A 13,541-nucleotide genomic window follows, 5' to 3' on the forward strand; every position below is an offset into this window, starting at 1 on the left:
GGAGTATGGGGTGAGGGGATCTCTACTCGGGGCCATCCAATCTCTGTACTCCCAAAGCGAGAGCTGTGTCCGGGTCCTCGGCAGTAAGTCGGACCCATTTCTGGTGAGGGTTGGCCTCCGCCAGGGCTGCGCTTTGTCACCAATCCTGTTTGTAATATACATGGATCGGATTTCGAGGCGTAGTCGCGGGGGAGGGGGTCTGCAGTTCGGTGGACTAAGGATTGCACCACTGCTTTTTGCAGATGATGTGGTTCTAATGGCTTCATCGGTCTGTGACCTTCAGCACTCAATGGATCGGTTCACAACCGAGTGTGAAGCGGCTGGGATGAGGATCAGCACCTCCAAATCTGAGGCCATGGTTCTCAGCAGGAAACCGATGGACTGTCCACTCCAAGTAGGGAATGAGTCCTTACCCCCAAGTGAAGGAGTTCAAGTATCTCGGGGTCTTGTTCTCGAGTGAGGGAACAATGGAGCGTGAGATGGGCCGGAGAATCGGAGCAGTGGGAGCGGTACTGCAGTCGCTTTACCGCACCGTTGTGACGAAAAGGGAGCTGAGCCAGAAGGCAAAGCTCTCTGTCTACCGGGCAATTTTCGTTACTACCCTCACCTATGGTCATGAAGGATGGGTCATCACCGAAAGAACGAGATCGCGGATACAAGCGGCCGAGATGGGATTTCTCCGACTTAGGGATAAGGTGAGAAGTTCAGTCATCCGGGAGGGACTCGGAGTTGAACCGCTCCTCCTTCGCGTCGAAAGGAGCCAGTTGAGGTTGTTCGGGCACCTAGTTAGGATGCAACCTGGGCGCCTCCCTAGGGAGGTGTTCCAGGCACGTCCAGCTGGGAAGAGACCAAGGGGTAGACCTAGGACCAGGTGCAGGGATTATATCTTTTCGCTGGCCTGGGAGCACCTTGGGATCCCCCAGTCAGAGCTGGTTGATATGGCCAGGGAAAAGAAAGTTTGGGGCTCTCTGCTGGAACTGCTACCCCCGCAACCCGACCACGGATAAGCGGGAGAAGATGGATGGATGGATGGATGGATTTTGTTCACTAATGCAGCTGATTTCCTTCCTTCTAATTTTCCTCTCACAGGAACTACTGCTTGATCATATTTTGGGACGTCTCTACCCTCGTTTAGAGCATATTGTTGGACAAATGCCTCTGAATTTGGACTACTTAGAATTTATTTGCACACAAGAATTGGTCTTCTTAAATGCTATGTCCAGGCAGGTAGCTGTTTTTCTGCCTGTGTTAGATGCCATGAGAGAGCTCCATAGGCTTATAAACGTGGAAAAATAAAAAAGTAAGCAATACATTAAAACTGTGCAATTTGAGCAAGGACCAGTTGGACGACCGAGAATGGTAATTTCTCCGGAGTACATTCACAGCCTTTTGGAGCTCAATCTGTCCATCCCATGCATTGCTGCACTTTTGGGGGTTTCAAGACGCACAATGCACCTACGCATGGCTGAGTCTGATTTCTCAGTCAGGGAACTGTACAGCACCCTTACAGATGAGGAATTGGACCAGTGTGTGAGAGACATTAAATCCAGGCAGCCTCACTCTGGATATCGAATGATGAAAGCAATTCTCCAAGCTCAAGGACTGCGGGTGCAGTATGACCGGGTTAGAGCTTCCTTGCACCGTGTTGATACCATCGGAGTCATATCCCGTATGACAACTTAGGATGCATTGTTCGAAGAACCTACTCAGTTCCAAGCCCCCAGTCTTTGATGCACATTGACACAAATCATAAACTAATCCGGTAAGTTATTTTACTCTTAAGGACAGATTCATTCATAAAAGTATTATAATTTACTAATAATATAAATATATTTTACTATAGGCCTATTCATCATAACATTTTGATTTAATAGTGCTTCTTTCATGTTACTGCCCATGTGAACACACATGTCCTCAATTGAAGATGATATCAAGATGCTTTTGAAAATGTAACTTCTTGTATTTGTAACTTACATCTACAACATTGTCATCTTTGGTGGCATAGATGGCTTTTCGCGGAAGGTAAGCAGTTTTCAGGGATAAATATACATATACATGTTTATCGTGCTTACTGCATATAGCTTTTTGTCTCATTCAATTGGTATAACCGCATTTATCTGCAGATAACGTATCTTGGTGCAGCATCCAACAACCTCGCGTCAACCAACCTGGCCTTCTTCCAAGAATCTGTAGAGAAGTTTGGTTTCCCTCTTAGGTAAATAGTTCCTGAGGCAGTGGGGAAGCTGCCACTGAAACCAACACTTAATGTGGTCTTTGTTGTAATTGTTGGTGTATTTTAGGGTACGAGCTGATCAGGAGGTGGAAAATGTGGACGTTGCACTTCTCATGTTTACAGTCCGTGGCACTGGAAGGGGCAGCTTTATAGAGTGCAAGAGTGTTCACAACCAACTGTAAGTCCAAAAGATCAGAGATTGTTAGTTGAAAGACACCATCTCACTGCTGCCATGCCAGAACTGTACTGTTTGCTACACATATACCTACTAGAAGCAGTACTGTTATTTGCAATAGTGTGAGGTAAAATTCCTCTGAGTTGATGTCAGTCAAAGGGTACTGAACTGTGATCTCTTCATCATGCAAATTAAACAATCTCTTCCTTGCTGCAAAAATAAAAATGTTTAGAGTTTTTGCTGGGCAGTGTGTGTCGAATTACATTTGTATGTCACACCTATTGTCTTAGTATGTAAATAACACGAGATAATGTTTTAGGAACATGTTACAAAAACATATCTTGTTTTGGACTGACAATGACTCAAGAAATGGTAGATAAATAAATACACACATTGAACAGCAGATCATTGGATTGCATTAAAAGAAAATCCATCTGTGTGCATTTGTTGTTGATGGAAACCTTTTCTCAACAAAAGAAACTGCTGAGATCTTACATTATTAGTTGTTTATTATAAATACTTAATAATTCCATGTCAAATCTGCCACAAATCCAGATATTGCAATTCCCTGTCGTTTAACTTTAAAATGTTCTGGTAAACTTGCAATTGTCCAGGATAGAGAGGCTATGGAGAGACATGTGGACAGCTGTTACAGTCATCTACTATGATGCTCTAGAGCAGGGGTCTCAGACTCAATTTACCTGGGGGCCGCTGGACATAGAGTCTGGGCAAGTCTGGGCCGCTTCAAATGTTCCGCAAAATGGACCTGTACCTTGACTTATTGAAGTTCATAGTGGAGAAGAGCTGTTCACACATATATGTGCTCCCAAAAAGGCACATGGTCCACTTGAACATCCTGGAAATCTCAGGGAAGGAGGGGGGCAATTCTCTCATGAACTGTCCAAGCTTGTCTGCTTTCCCATTCACTTCCCTGAACTTGGCTTTGAGCTCAGAATTGCACTGCAGGTCGATGAGCTCCATTTGAAGCACACCAGGGGCATTTTCCACATCAAAGGAGAAGGGGTCTGCAAACATTTGGAAAGTGGCTCTGTGTGTCTTGAAGTCTGCAAACCGCTGATCGAATTCCTCCTGTAGCTTCACAATGGCATCAATATACTTCTCACCACTGAATGCTGTGCCCCTGTCCATGAGAGCCTTGCATGCTGGGAAATGGCAGAGGTTTTTCTGAGGGAGCTGGGCTTTCCATAACATCAGTTTTGTAGAGAATGCTCTGACATTGTCATATGCTGCACTAACAAGCTGGCCCTGGCCCTGCAACTTCTTATTCAGAGCATTCAGCTCCTGCTTGATGTCAACAAGAAAAGCTAAGTCCATGAGCCATTTGGGATCACTCAGCTCGGGAACAGCCATCCCACCCTTCTCCAGCATGAATACTTTCAGTTCTGTTCTCAACTCAAAAAACCTCTTCAGGACGTTTCCCCTGCTGAGCCAACGTACCTCTGTGAAGTAGAGCACATCCTCATATTCTGACTCAATTTCCTCCAAAAAAGCACGGAACTGGCGGTGCTTTAAGCCCCTGGATCTGATATGGTTGATGCATTTCACAACGACAGACATCACATTGTCAAACTTCAAGCATTTGCTGCAAAGGGCCTGCTGATGGATAATGCAGTGCAGAGCAATAGCCTCCTCCACACCCTCCTCCTCCAGTTTTCTTTGAACAAGTGCCACCAGCCCGTTTTTTCTCCCTGTCATTGATGGCGCTCCGTCCGTCGTAATTCCAACAAACCTCTTCCATGGCAGACCGATATCCGCAATGGCATCACACAGTTGCTGAAATATCTCCTGAGCGGTGATCTGGCCATGCATTGGTTTCACTGTAAGCAACTCCTCTGTCACTTCAAAATTGTCATCAACACCACAGACATACATTGCGAGCTGAGCGGTGTCAGTGATGTCTGTGCTCTCATCAAGAGCCACAGAGTATGCACGGAAAAGTTTGGCTTTGTCGCACAGCTGTTCATATATGTCACTTGATAAGTCAGAAATGCGCTCTGCCACTGTGTTAGCTGACAGGCAGATGTTGTTGAACTGACCCTTCTTTTCCGGACAGACTATACTTGCAGCCTGCAACATGCATTTTTTTACAAACTCGCCTTCCGTAAACGGCTTTCCCGCTCTAGCAATCATCTCACTCACCACATAGCTAGCTTCGACTGCTAAATCAGCCTCATTGCTTCCTTTCTTGAAGAGATTTTGTTGCTTCCATAGATTTTTTTTAGCTCTGTGACTTTTTTCTCTCTCTCATCTTCCAGGTATTTTGCATACTCTGCATGTTTAGTTGAGTAGTGACGTTTGACGTTATACTCCTTGTATACAGCGATTTCCTCTGTGCATATAAGGCACGTTGCGTTTCCCCTGTACTCAACAAAAAAATATTCAGTCTCCCACTTCTCCTAAAATGTTCTGTGGTCATCATCGATTTTTCTTTTCCCTGAAAGTTTTGATGAAGACACGGCGATATATTTTGCTTCCACTCTGTGTCACTTTTGGATCACGCATTTGATTGACGTGTGGCGGAGTTCCCTCGGAGGGGGGAGGGGCGAGGGAACTCCGCGCAGCAGTTCCCTGCCAGCAGCAGCAGCAGCAGCGGGAAAAATAACATTGAAATATAAAGCGCAAACGTAAACGCGCGGGCCAGATTAACACTATTACATGATATCAACAAAGGGGCCATGAGAAACTGTCTCGCGGGCCACAAGTGGCCCGCGAGACAGTTCAAATATTTGAACTATAGCATAGTTACAGATGTAGCACTGAATTTCAGACTCCAGTTTACAGCTTCCTGCCTACGAACTGCCAAAGACCAGTATAGAGGAATGTTAAGCCCTCCCACTATTTTCCAAGAGGGCGTTGCCAGATTTTCAATTTCAGGTTTTAACCAGGAGATGGCGCTTCATTCACAAATACAGAAATTATGTTGCCTTTCGTAGTTGATAGAAACTGCTTTGAAGAGCCTTTGAAAATATAGTCTTTATATATTAAATAATCATAATAATAATGTAAATGTTTACATTACATTAAACCATGCATTTTGTAATGTCAGCATTTCATTTAGAAGAAAAGTAGTGATATTTGATATTTATACTCTATTCCAACAGATTAAACAATTTTCCCACTGTAGGCCGATTCATGAAATTCTTACATTTTTGCCAGTTATATTATGGAGCCGCTTTAAAAAAGGATTTGATCATTAAGTTACTGAAACTTTTGTCTTTAAGTTACTTTCACTTAACATATCAATTTATGCAATTTCTACTTAATTTCATAAGTTGTTATTATTTCAACTCAGCTCTGTAAGCCAGTTCAATGACCTCCACATTCTATGAAGTCAATTTGACTGAACAGTGAGTTGTGATGTGTAATAATGTTCTGAAACTTTCCATAGTGAAAATAGTCCCGGTCTCATAGTTGTTTTCGTTAATTGAATGCATTTAACAGGGACATGAGTTTTTTATTTTTTTACGATATACAGCAAGTGAACCACAGAGTTTGATTCGCCATTATCAAAAGAAGAACTTCCACCGGACAGATTGATGACTACGAAAAGCTAAGCGGCGGATGAATACGTTTTTGTGAAGCGATATGACAGTGATTTCGGCTGATGAACCACTGACGGACAGGCAAAGTCAGATGAGTGGTTGCATATTTAATGGTTTCAGGCAAAACGAAAAGTAGCTAAATGGAGTTAAATCCACACCTAACTGGTGTTTGAATGTTTATAAAAGAGATTTTATTTCAGGGCAGTGTTATGAAAATCTCGGTTAACCAAGCTAACTTTACAGGATTATGATTATCTAAACTTTTATTAAATGAATAAGTTTCAAGTATTCTTACTCTTATGTATGACGCTTATGCATTTTTAAAAGGTTTAAATGGTAACTGCCTATATTTGTAGCTTAATTTAGAGAGGTTTTGTTTGTTCGTTCCAGTAATTAGCCGTGTCCCGGCTCTGTTCGGCTAAATATTTAAGCTAAATTAACGTGTTTTGGTGAGGTTGTGTGTGTTCCTACCAGTAATTAGCCGTGTCCTGGCTCTCTGTTCGGCTAAGAATTGTAGCTTGTTAGCCCCCGCCATGGCTTTGAAATGGATGTCATTTGTGGATAAGTATAGGGGACTTGAAGATTGTTTTTTGTTAAGGCCGAGCAAGTGTTAAAGTGATTCTATCCTTGCAACGTTTTTCTGGTTCAGCTCACGCTAAACCTGACCAGATACAGAGGGGGTGCATCGCGCCATTGAACGAGTAAAATGCTAACTGTGTTCAGAAATAGCATTTATATTGTGTACAAATGCTATGTTCTACTCTTGAAATGGAGACAAATTTGTATTTCTGCTTTTCAGAAAATATTTTATTGGAAAGAAAGGAATATATTTAGTTTATTTTATTGAACTATGGTGCCCATAAACTACATGTCCCACAATGCATTTCGTTCTATGACTTGCGCACTGAAGTGTCTTAATATCAGCCGTTTCTAGCAGCGGGAACAGTCGGTGCTCAAGGCACTTAAAAATGTTGATCTTTGATTGATGAAATTATTGTTATTTAATCTAATAAATTAATGGGATGTATGTAATTATAACACAGGGAAAGGTTACTGTTCACCCACAATAATAAATAAGATGTGCAATGGTTGTAATTGTTAGATATTTATATTATAATAAAATAAATAATATTTATACATGAACAATCATTTTTCCTAAACTTCTGCTTTCAGAGGTAGTCAAGTTATTACTAAAAAAACAATAATAATCCACTGAATAGTCTATGGAAAATAACTGCAAGCAAATAATCAACAATTACAACCATTGTACAATTTCTTTTAAATTTGGTTAAAACAAATAATAGTTTTTTCATTGATATATTTGGCCTGCACGTAGACACAAAAATGCTCTATGTGGATGCACACTAACCTTTCCCTGTTATTATTACATGCATCCCATGAATTTATTAGATTGAATATGCCTCATCAATCAAAGATGAACATTTCAAGTTGTTTATTTATTTAAATGAAGTACTGTTTAAGTCTTTATCATATGAATTCAGGGATAATATTGTAATTGTGAAAGCCAAGGCTTGTAGTTTATGGGCAACGTGACTGTTGTAATTGTGTGCATCTTATTCTTTGTCATGTTCTCAGTTCTTATTAATTTATTAAGGCCTGCTTCATAATGTACCTAAATGTGTGTTCTCTATTACAGACAGATTTTCAAAGATTTCCGTTTTGCTGCAACTGGATGAAGTGGACTTGTAAGTTGTGCAGATTTTCCAGTTACAATGAGAAGGCAACATGCACAGTTGCAGACTGTTGGTAGAATATTTTCTATATGTCTTTGTCTCCTCAGATTCAGGCAGAGTTCCAGAGAATTGTCACTACGGACCTGCTTTCATCGTTTCTGGATGGACTTGATGGCCTTGCATTGCTGGAGGTCTACAATGGTGCATCCAGGACTGGAAAGAAGCCGGCACTAAAAGGCCTTTTGGACTGCCTTGAGAAAGATGTAAGTGGAGATGCTGATGACCATAATTTAGCCACCATTTGTTTGCTACAAATGTTTATATCCCACTGCATTTGTTGTCCTGCAGTACACAAATGAGAGTAGGAGGACTGCTGCTCTCTTAGGACTATCACACTACATGTCTGGCGAAAATCAAGAAAATGTCATCAGGATGTGTGATGTAAGATCATAACTGTCTTGAATTACTTTATGTAATTGTACATTTGAACATAAATCACCCTGTGCCCAAAGTTTCCTTCAAAAGTAATGTTTACAATTACCTTAATTTAACTAAAATAATTGCAATAAAGAATGATACATTTAATATAAACAAAAACAGCAAGAAAACGTAACTATTAAATAATATAAATAAATATAAAGCTCAAACTGAAAAGAGAGGCAGTTGAAATTATGTTCCATCACATTGCACTTTTACACTGAACTGTAGATTTTAGCTTCTATGTTTATAGCAGAAGCCTCTTAATTAGCTTTGTAGAGAAAAAGTACGTGTAGTACACTGAGCTCCCTTTTATTTATCCTTTTTTAAGGCTCATGGAGACACACTCGAGGAAGCCATGAAGGTGATGCAAATTGGTCTACTCATAGGCTACGAAGTTGAATGGGATCCCTTTCCTCAGCAGATCTTCAATGTGGCAGTTGTGGTCGAGGAGACAATTGTGCTCCACAACCTGAAAGATTTGGCTTTGCGATGCTTCTTGGACTAATATATTGCTTCAATCTTCAGTATACTCTGGAAATGAAATATTCATTTGAGTTTATCCAGAGGGTTGTTATGAAGATACAGCCAGACCAAGCCTCTGCCAAAATACATGGACTAAAAAACAAACTAGGTAGGAGGTAGATCATCAAAGAGTGTAGAAAGTGAGCTCAATTTGATGTTGTTCATTTGTATGTTCAAGTATTTTGTGTCTCTACAGTGACATGTTTTTTAAAAAATAAAATGTTTTAGGTTATTGAGAATTCCATTTATGTTAGAAGTTTCACGCATAAACTTGCATTTTAATAGGACATTTAATGTTAATTTCAGTATTTACTAGTGTCTTGAAAGAGTCCTCTCCTGCTGATGTTCAGAAAGCTCTCTATTTGTTTCGTACTGTTTGTGCTGCACCCTCTGTCCTATTTGTAAAATTAATAACATAAATGTGATGTTATAATTTGTATGCATGTATATCTGTTGTATACTGTATGTTTATACTTGAAAAATAAAAATATTTCGGCATCTGAAGTAACTTCAAGCCTTATAGGTGATCACAGCTAACTGCCTGCCGTCAGATTTCATTTAAAAAACAGGTCTGATTTTAAACTTGTATCTTCAGTAGACTCGACTACTGCAATGGTGTCTTCACAGGCCTCACTGCTTTCACACCGTCTACAGTTTGATTTGCATAGAGGGAGCTCTGTGGCTGAATAGCCAGCGATTAGGTGTGGCCCATTTATCATAGGTGATCAGAGCTACGTGTGATTCTCATGGGGGGATGGGCACATAAGGCACACACACACACACACACACACACACACACACACACACACACACACACACACACACACACACACACACACACACACACACACACACACACACACACACACACACACACACACACACACACACACACACACACATACACATACACATACACACACACACACACATACACACACACACACCTCTGTAACTGCCTGCCATCTGATTTTAAGACTTTCTGCGCTCATAAAGAATGATAAGAATAATGCGTATTGAACTGGTTTCATTAATTAGTGAGTTTATTTAACACTAGAACCGCCAATCGGGTCAATTTGTGTGATGTGGTGTTTGTGCAATGTAACTTTTTTCAATAAAATATTAAAGTCTCCCAGTCCGTGACTTTTCCTGAAAGTGTGTTATGTAGCACCCTATGTTTTTAAAAATTGCATTCTAATAGCGGGATATGTTCATGGCCATGTTACCATTTGAAACCTATGAGAACATGGTCAGAATCACAAACTGGAGCGGGAGCAAAGGGGAAATGCCCCTTCCCCTCAATGTGAGGCAGACACTTGAGTCCAGTGTCTCCCGTCGGTTCCCAGGCCTGACCACGGACCAGTGGCATAAAATTAGCGAAGAAACATGCTTGTCATGGTTACCCTTCTGTCTATTCTCAGCGGTGGGGGCCGAGCAAGCCCCCAGGAAGTGCGCAGGACTCTGAATAGAGTATTCGTCCCGGCCAAACGGCGGTACTACACTTCCTTTAGGTTGCTGGGCCCGGAAACACTTTTTCCCATTGACTTACATGGAGAAAGAATGGTCTGTAAATCGTTGCATAATTTTTTTTAAACTAAATAAACCACCCAGTATGAACACTTGTATAGCCCTAATAAAAAACATTCGTTCCTCAAGTTGTAAAAATGTGCTAATAACGTTATTCTGAGAGTTATATCCCTCTGCATTATGAACGCGCATCGAACCCACGGGACCGCGCCGCCCGGCACGTTCATGTTACGTGTTCAGCAGGTTCAGCACTCCATGCGTTTATCTTTACCCATAGATGCACAATAACAACGGACCCATATTGTCTCACTGCCATTCCACGGAGCTGTAATATGGATATATTGCACATGTTTGCTGTAATTCCTCATTTGTAAAATATTATACTACATGGGCTGTATGATTAAATCTTGTACCGTAAATGTTGTATTAAATAAAGTTAATATTACCGACGTTAGATTAACGTCCCTGTAGCTACTTATTGCACTAAGAAGCTTATTGCACTGTGTATATATATATATATATATATATATATATATATATATATATATATATACATATATACAGTGCAATAATTCTTTGCGTTTCGGTTAAAGTTGCGCATGCGCTATGAGCACATACGGGTACTTCTCAGGCATGCCGGGTAATCTGTGACGTTTCGCTCTCTCAAAAGTTGGGCCATTTTATCATCATGCGCCAAGCAATGAATGAATGAGGCCCCGCCTCCCACGCTGTATCCAGTTCTTATTATACATCCATGGGGCAGAGGTCAACGTGTATTAAAGTTTAAATCTTCCGGACAAAATAATAAAAAGTGCCGGTCAAAGATCTTCTTTGTTATTTATTGAGCTTTAAAACAAATGAATAACGACTCTATATAATAATAAAATACACGGAGCCTCTCTTTTTCCTCCCTCTCTCCGGACAGCGTCAGTGTCTGTTTCATGCAGCAGCTGATCCAGTAATGAGTGACCTGGCCGACAGTAAAAATAAACATATGTATAACTAGTTTAGGTAGTTCGAGAGGTAATTAAAATAACTAAGGGCGATGATCTGACTGAAGTGTGTGTTTTACTTCGTTCCCCGCTGCATCACAGCGGGGGAGCTGCAGGTGAGCAGGGCTGCGTGTCTCCGTCCTGTCAGATTAGACTTCACTCGCGTTTATGTCCATATCGAGAGAAAGATAAATAATCTGAATTCAGTGTGCAGTTTACTTTGACGCGGGGGTGAGCAGCAGAGGTGGGGAGAGGCGGGGCTATTGCGTCATCATTATCAGAACATGATCGTATAATTACTGAGTTTAGGCACGTTAATAACGTTTTAATGAAGTTGAATACAGTATATTCATATTTGTCAGTGATTTCATGTCAATTCGGCAAACATAAACATAAATGATCGTGGTGAAGATGATGATTAAATTAGGATTAAAAATCGAGAGCCGGGCTGCATTTCCTCCCGTTCGTTTTTTTTAGACTAAACAACATTAAGTTCCGCTGTACATCCAGTGTACTGTACAGTATCTGACTTTATTTCACATGAGCTCCAGTGTGGAACCCCACTGCACCCCCTGGTGGATCAATGTTCCATTGCAGCTGGCTTCATTATAATTACATGTATTTATCACCAGGGCCGCCTTAATGCACGGGCTGACCTGGGCTGAAGCCCAGGGGCCTACGGAGATCGGGGGCCTATCATGAGCCAATTAAAAAAAAAAAAAAAATCTTTTTTTTTTATTTCGGGTGTTTTTTGTTTTTTTTAAATAAACAAATTCTTGGCTTTCAGAATAGGAAACTTTCATTTCCAAAATCACACGATAAATACATTTTTGAATCTTGTAAAGGGAAGACGACAGGTCTCCCTCGCCACTCTGCTGTTCCACAGCGCCGCCCCCCTCCCTCCACTGAAATTATTATTGTAAGACGTAGAGTAATGATAGATAACACAGCAAGGTCCGTTACAGTTTGTTTTCATCTGATTTTAAAAAAACAAAGTCTTGGCCTTCAGAATATTAAACTTGTTTCGGCAAATTCAGATGATAAATACAACTTTGAAGCTTGTAACGGCATAATTACAAGCGGAGAACGGAGTAACTTGACGTCACAGCAGGCATAACAACAGCCGATGTTTCTCGTGAGGGTTTTCCCCGGGAAACAAACACAATACACACAAACGCAAATATACACAAACACACACACACGTCAGAATGAGAATATGTTTCACATGTGACTTATTCAAATTGTGAGTGATTAAGTGAAGAAAAAGTTTGAGTGGCGCTCGGAAAAGGAAATTGTTGAGGGAAAAGGAGTTTCGAGACAAGCAGCTATTACAAAAAATGCCGACGCTTACAGGTTATTTTAAACCTGTAGGCCAGGATGAGGAGGAAGGACAGATGAGTTCTGTACCGAGCGGTAGCGGTGCCGGCCGCGGGGCCTCGGAGACAAGTAGGCCGTCTGGTTCTGATAGCGATGGAGTAGCGGGAAAGGAAAACAGACAGGAGGGACATTATCTGTTGGAGGAGATGGAGAGGACGACGAGGACTTGCTACGTGGAGGGGAGCCAACGGCAACCGGACAAATACATGAGGGAGGCCCGATACGTCACTCATATGGAGGAGAGGACCAGGCGCGTGTAGAGCAGAGTGGAGAAGTGCGATCACAGAGCCTGCCGAGGCTACAAATGACTTTGATTTGTTGTTTAAATAGGGGGCCTACAAAAACTATCAGCCCCAGGGCCTGATGGCATGTTAAGGCGGGCTTGTTTATCACGGGGGCGGTCTCAAGTCAAGCTGGAGGTTTTCCCTTGAGCGAGGGCAGATCACGTACCAATCACGGCCCTCGCGTTTCAAACTGTCTGAAATTAAGTGCTACATCTGTATACTGTATATGGCACACGTTTGGATGGGTCAAATGCATAAGAAAGGTTTCCTGCTGAGAAAATGTAATTTATCTTACCATTACATGTGGGAACAATTCATATTTAGCTGAGTTACTTACAAAAGTGTAGGTCAGAATAAGAGCCATGAACATTTACTAAAAAAAATGGGCAGTGGTTGAAGGCTTATGTTCCTAGAAAAGGAGTTACTGTATGTGAAAACAGAAAGATAAATGAGTAGGAGCATACAGATTTCAAAAGCCACAAGTGCCTACCTTACTGCTGCTGTCTATCAAGATAATTAATACCGTAAATAAATTAGGCTTTCTATTTCTGTTATTTTTAGGGTGTGGATATTCCTCAGATTGAGTGGGAGAACAGTGGATTTGCTCCTGTCTGTCATTGTCCCAGACACAGAGAGCCCACTGACTGATGGACAAATGGCTGCTTTAAGAGAAGCTGTTGACCCACGAGCTGCA

At 41.4% G+C, this 13,541-nt stretch overlaps 1 long non-coding RNA gene across 3 annotated transcripts; it reads left to right on the top strand.

The window, feature by feature from the left end:
- The first annotated feature begins 6,280 nt into the window (after window positions 1-6,280).
- On the top strand, window positions 6,281-9,605 carry LOC307030087. 3 transcript variants are annotated; one of them, XR_013805528.1, is made up of 4 exons: window positions 6,281-7,677; window positions 7,773-7,928; window positions 8,014-8,106; window positions 8,474-9,605. It is a non-coding gene; the product is annotated as an uncharacterized lncRNA (long non-coding RNA). The 3 variants fall into 3 exon arrangements; XR_013805527.1 differs by having other exon boundaries at window positions 8,014-9,605; XR_013805529.1 differs by lacking the exon at window positions 8,014-8,106.
- The last annotated feature ends 3,936 nt before the right edge of the window (window positions 9,606-13,541 follow it).

Source organism: Notothenia rossii (genome assembly GCF_949606895.1).
Source record: "Notothenia rossii genome assembly, chromosome: 2".
NCBI classification, from domain to species: Eukaryota; Metazoa; Chordata; class Actinopteri; order Perciformes; family Nototheniidae; genus Notothenia; species Notothenia rossii.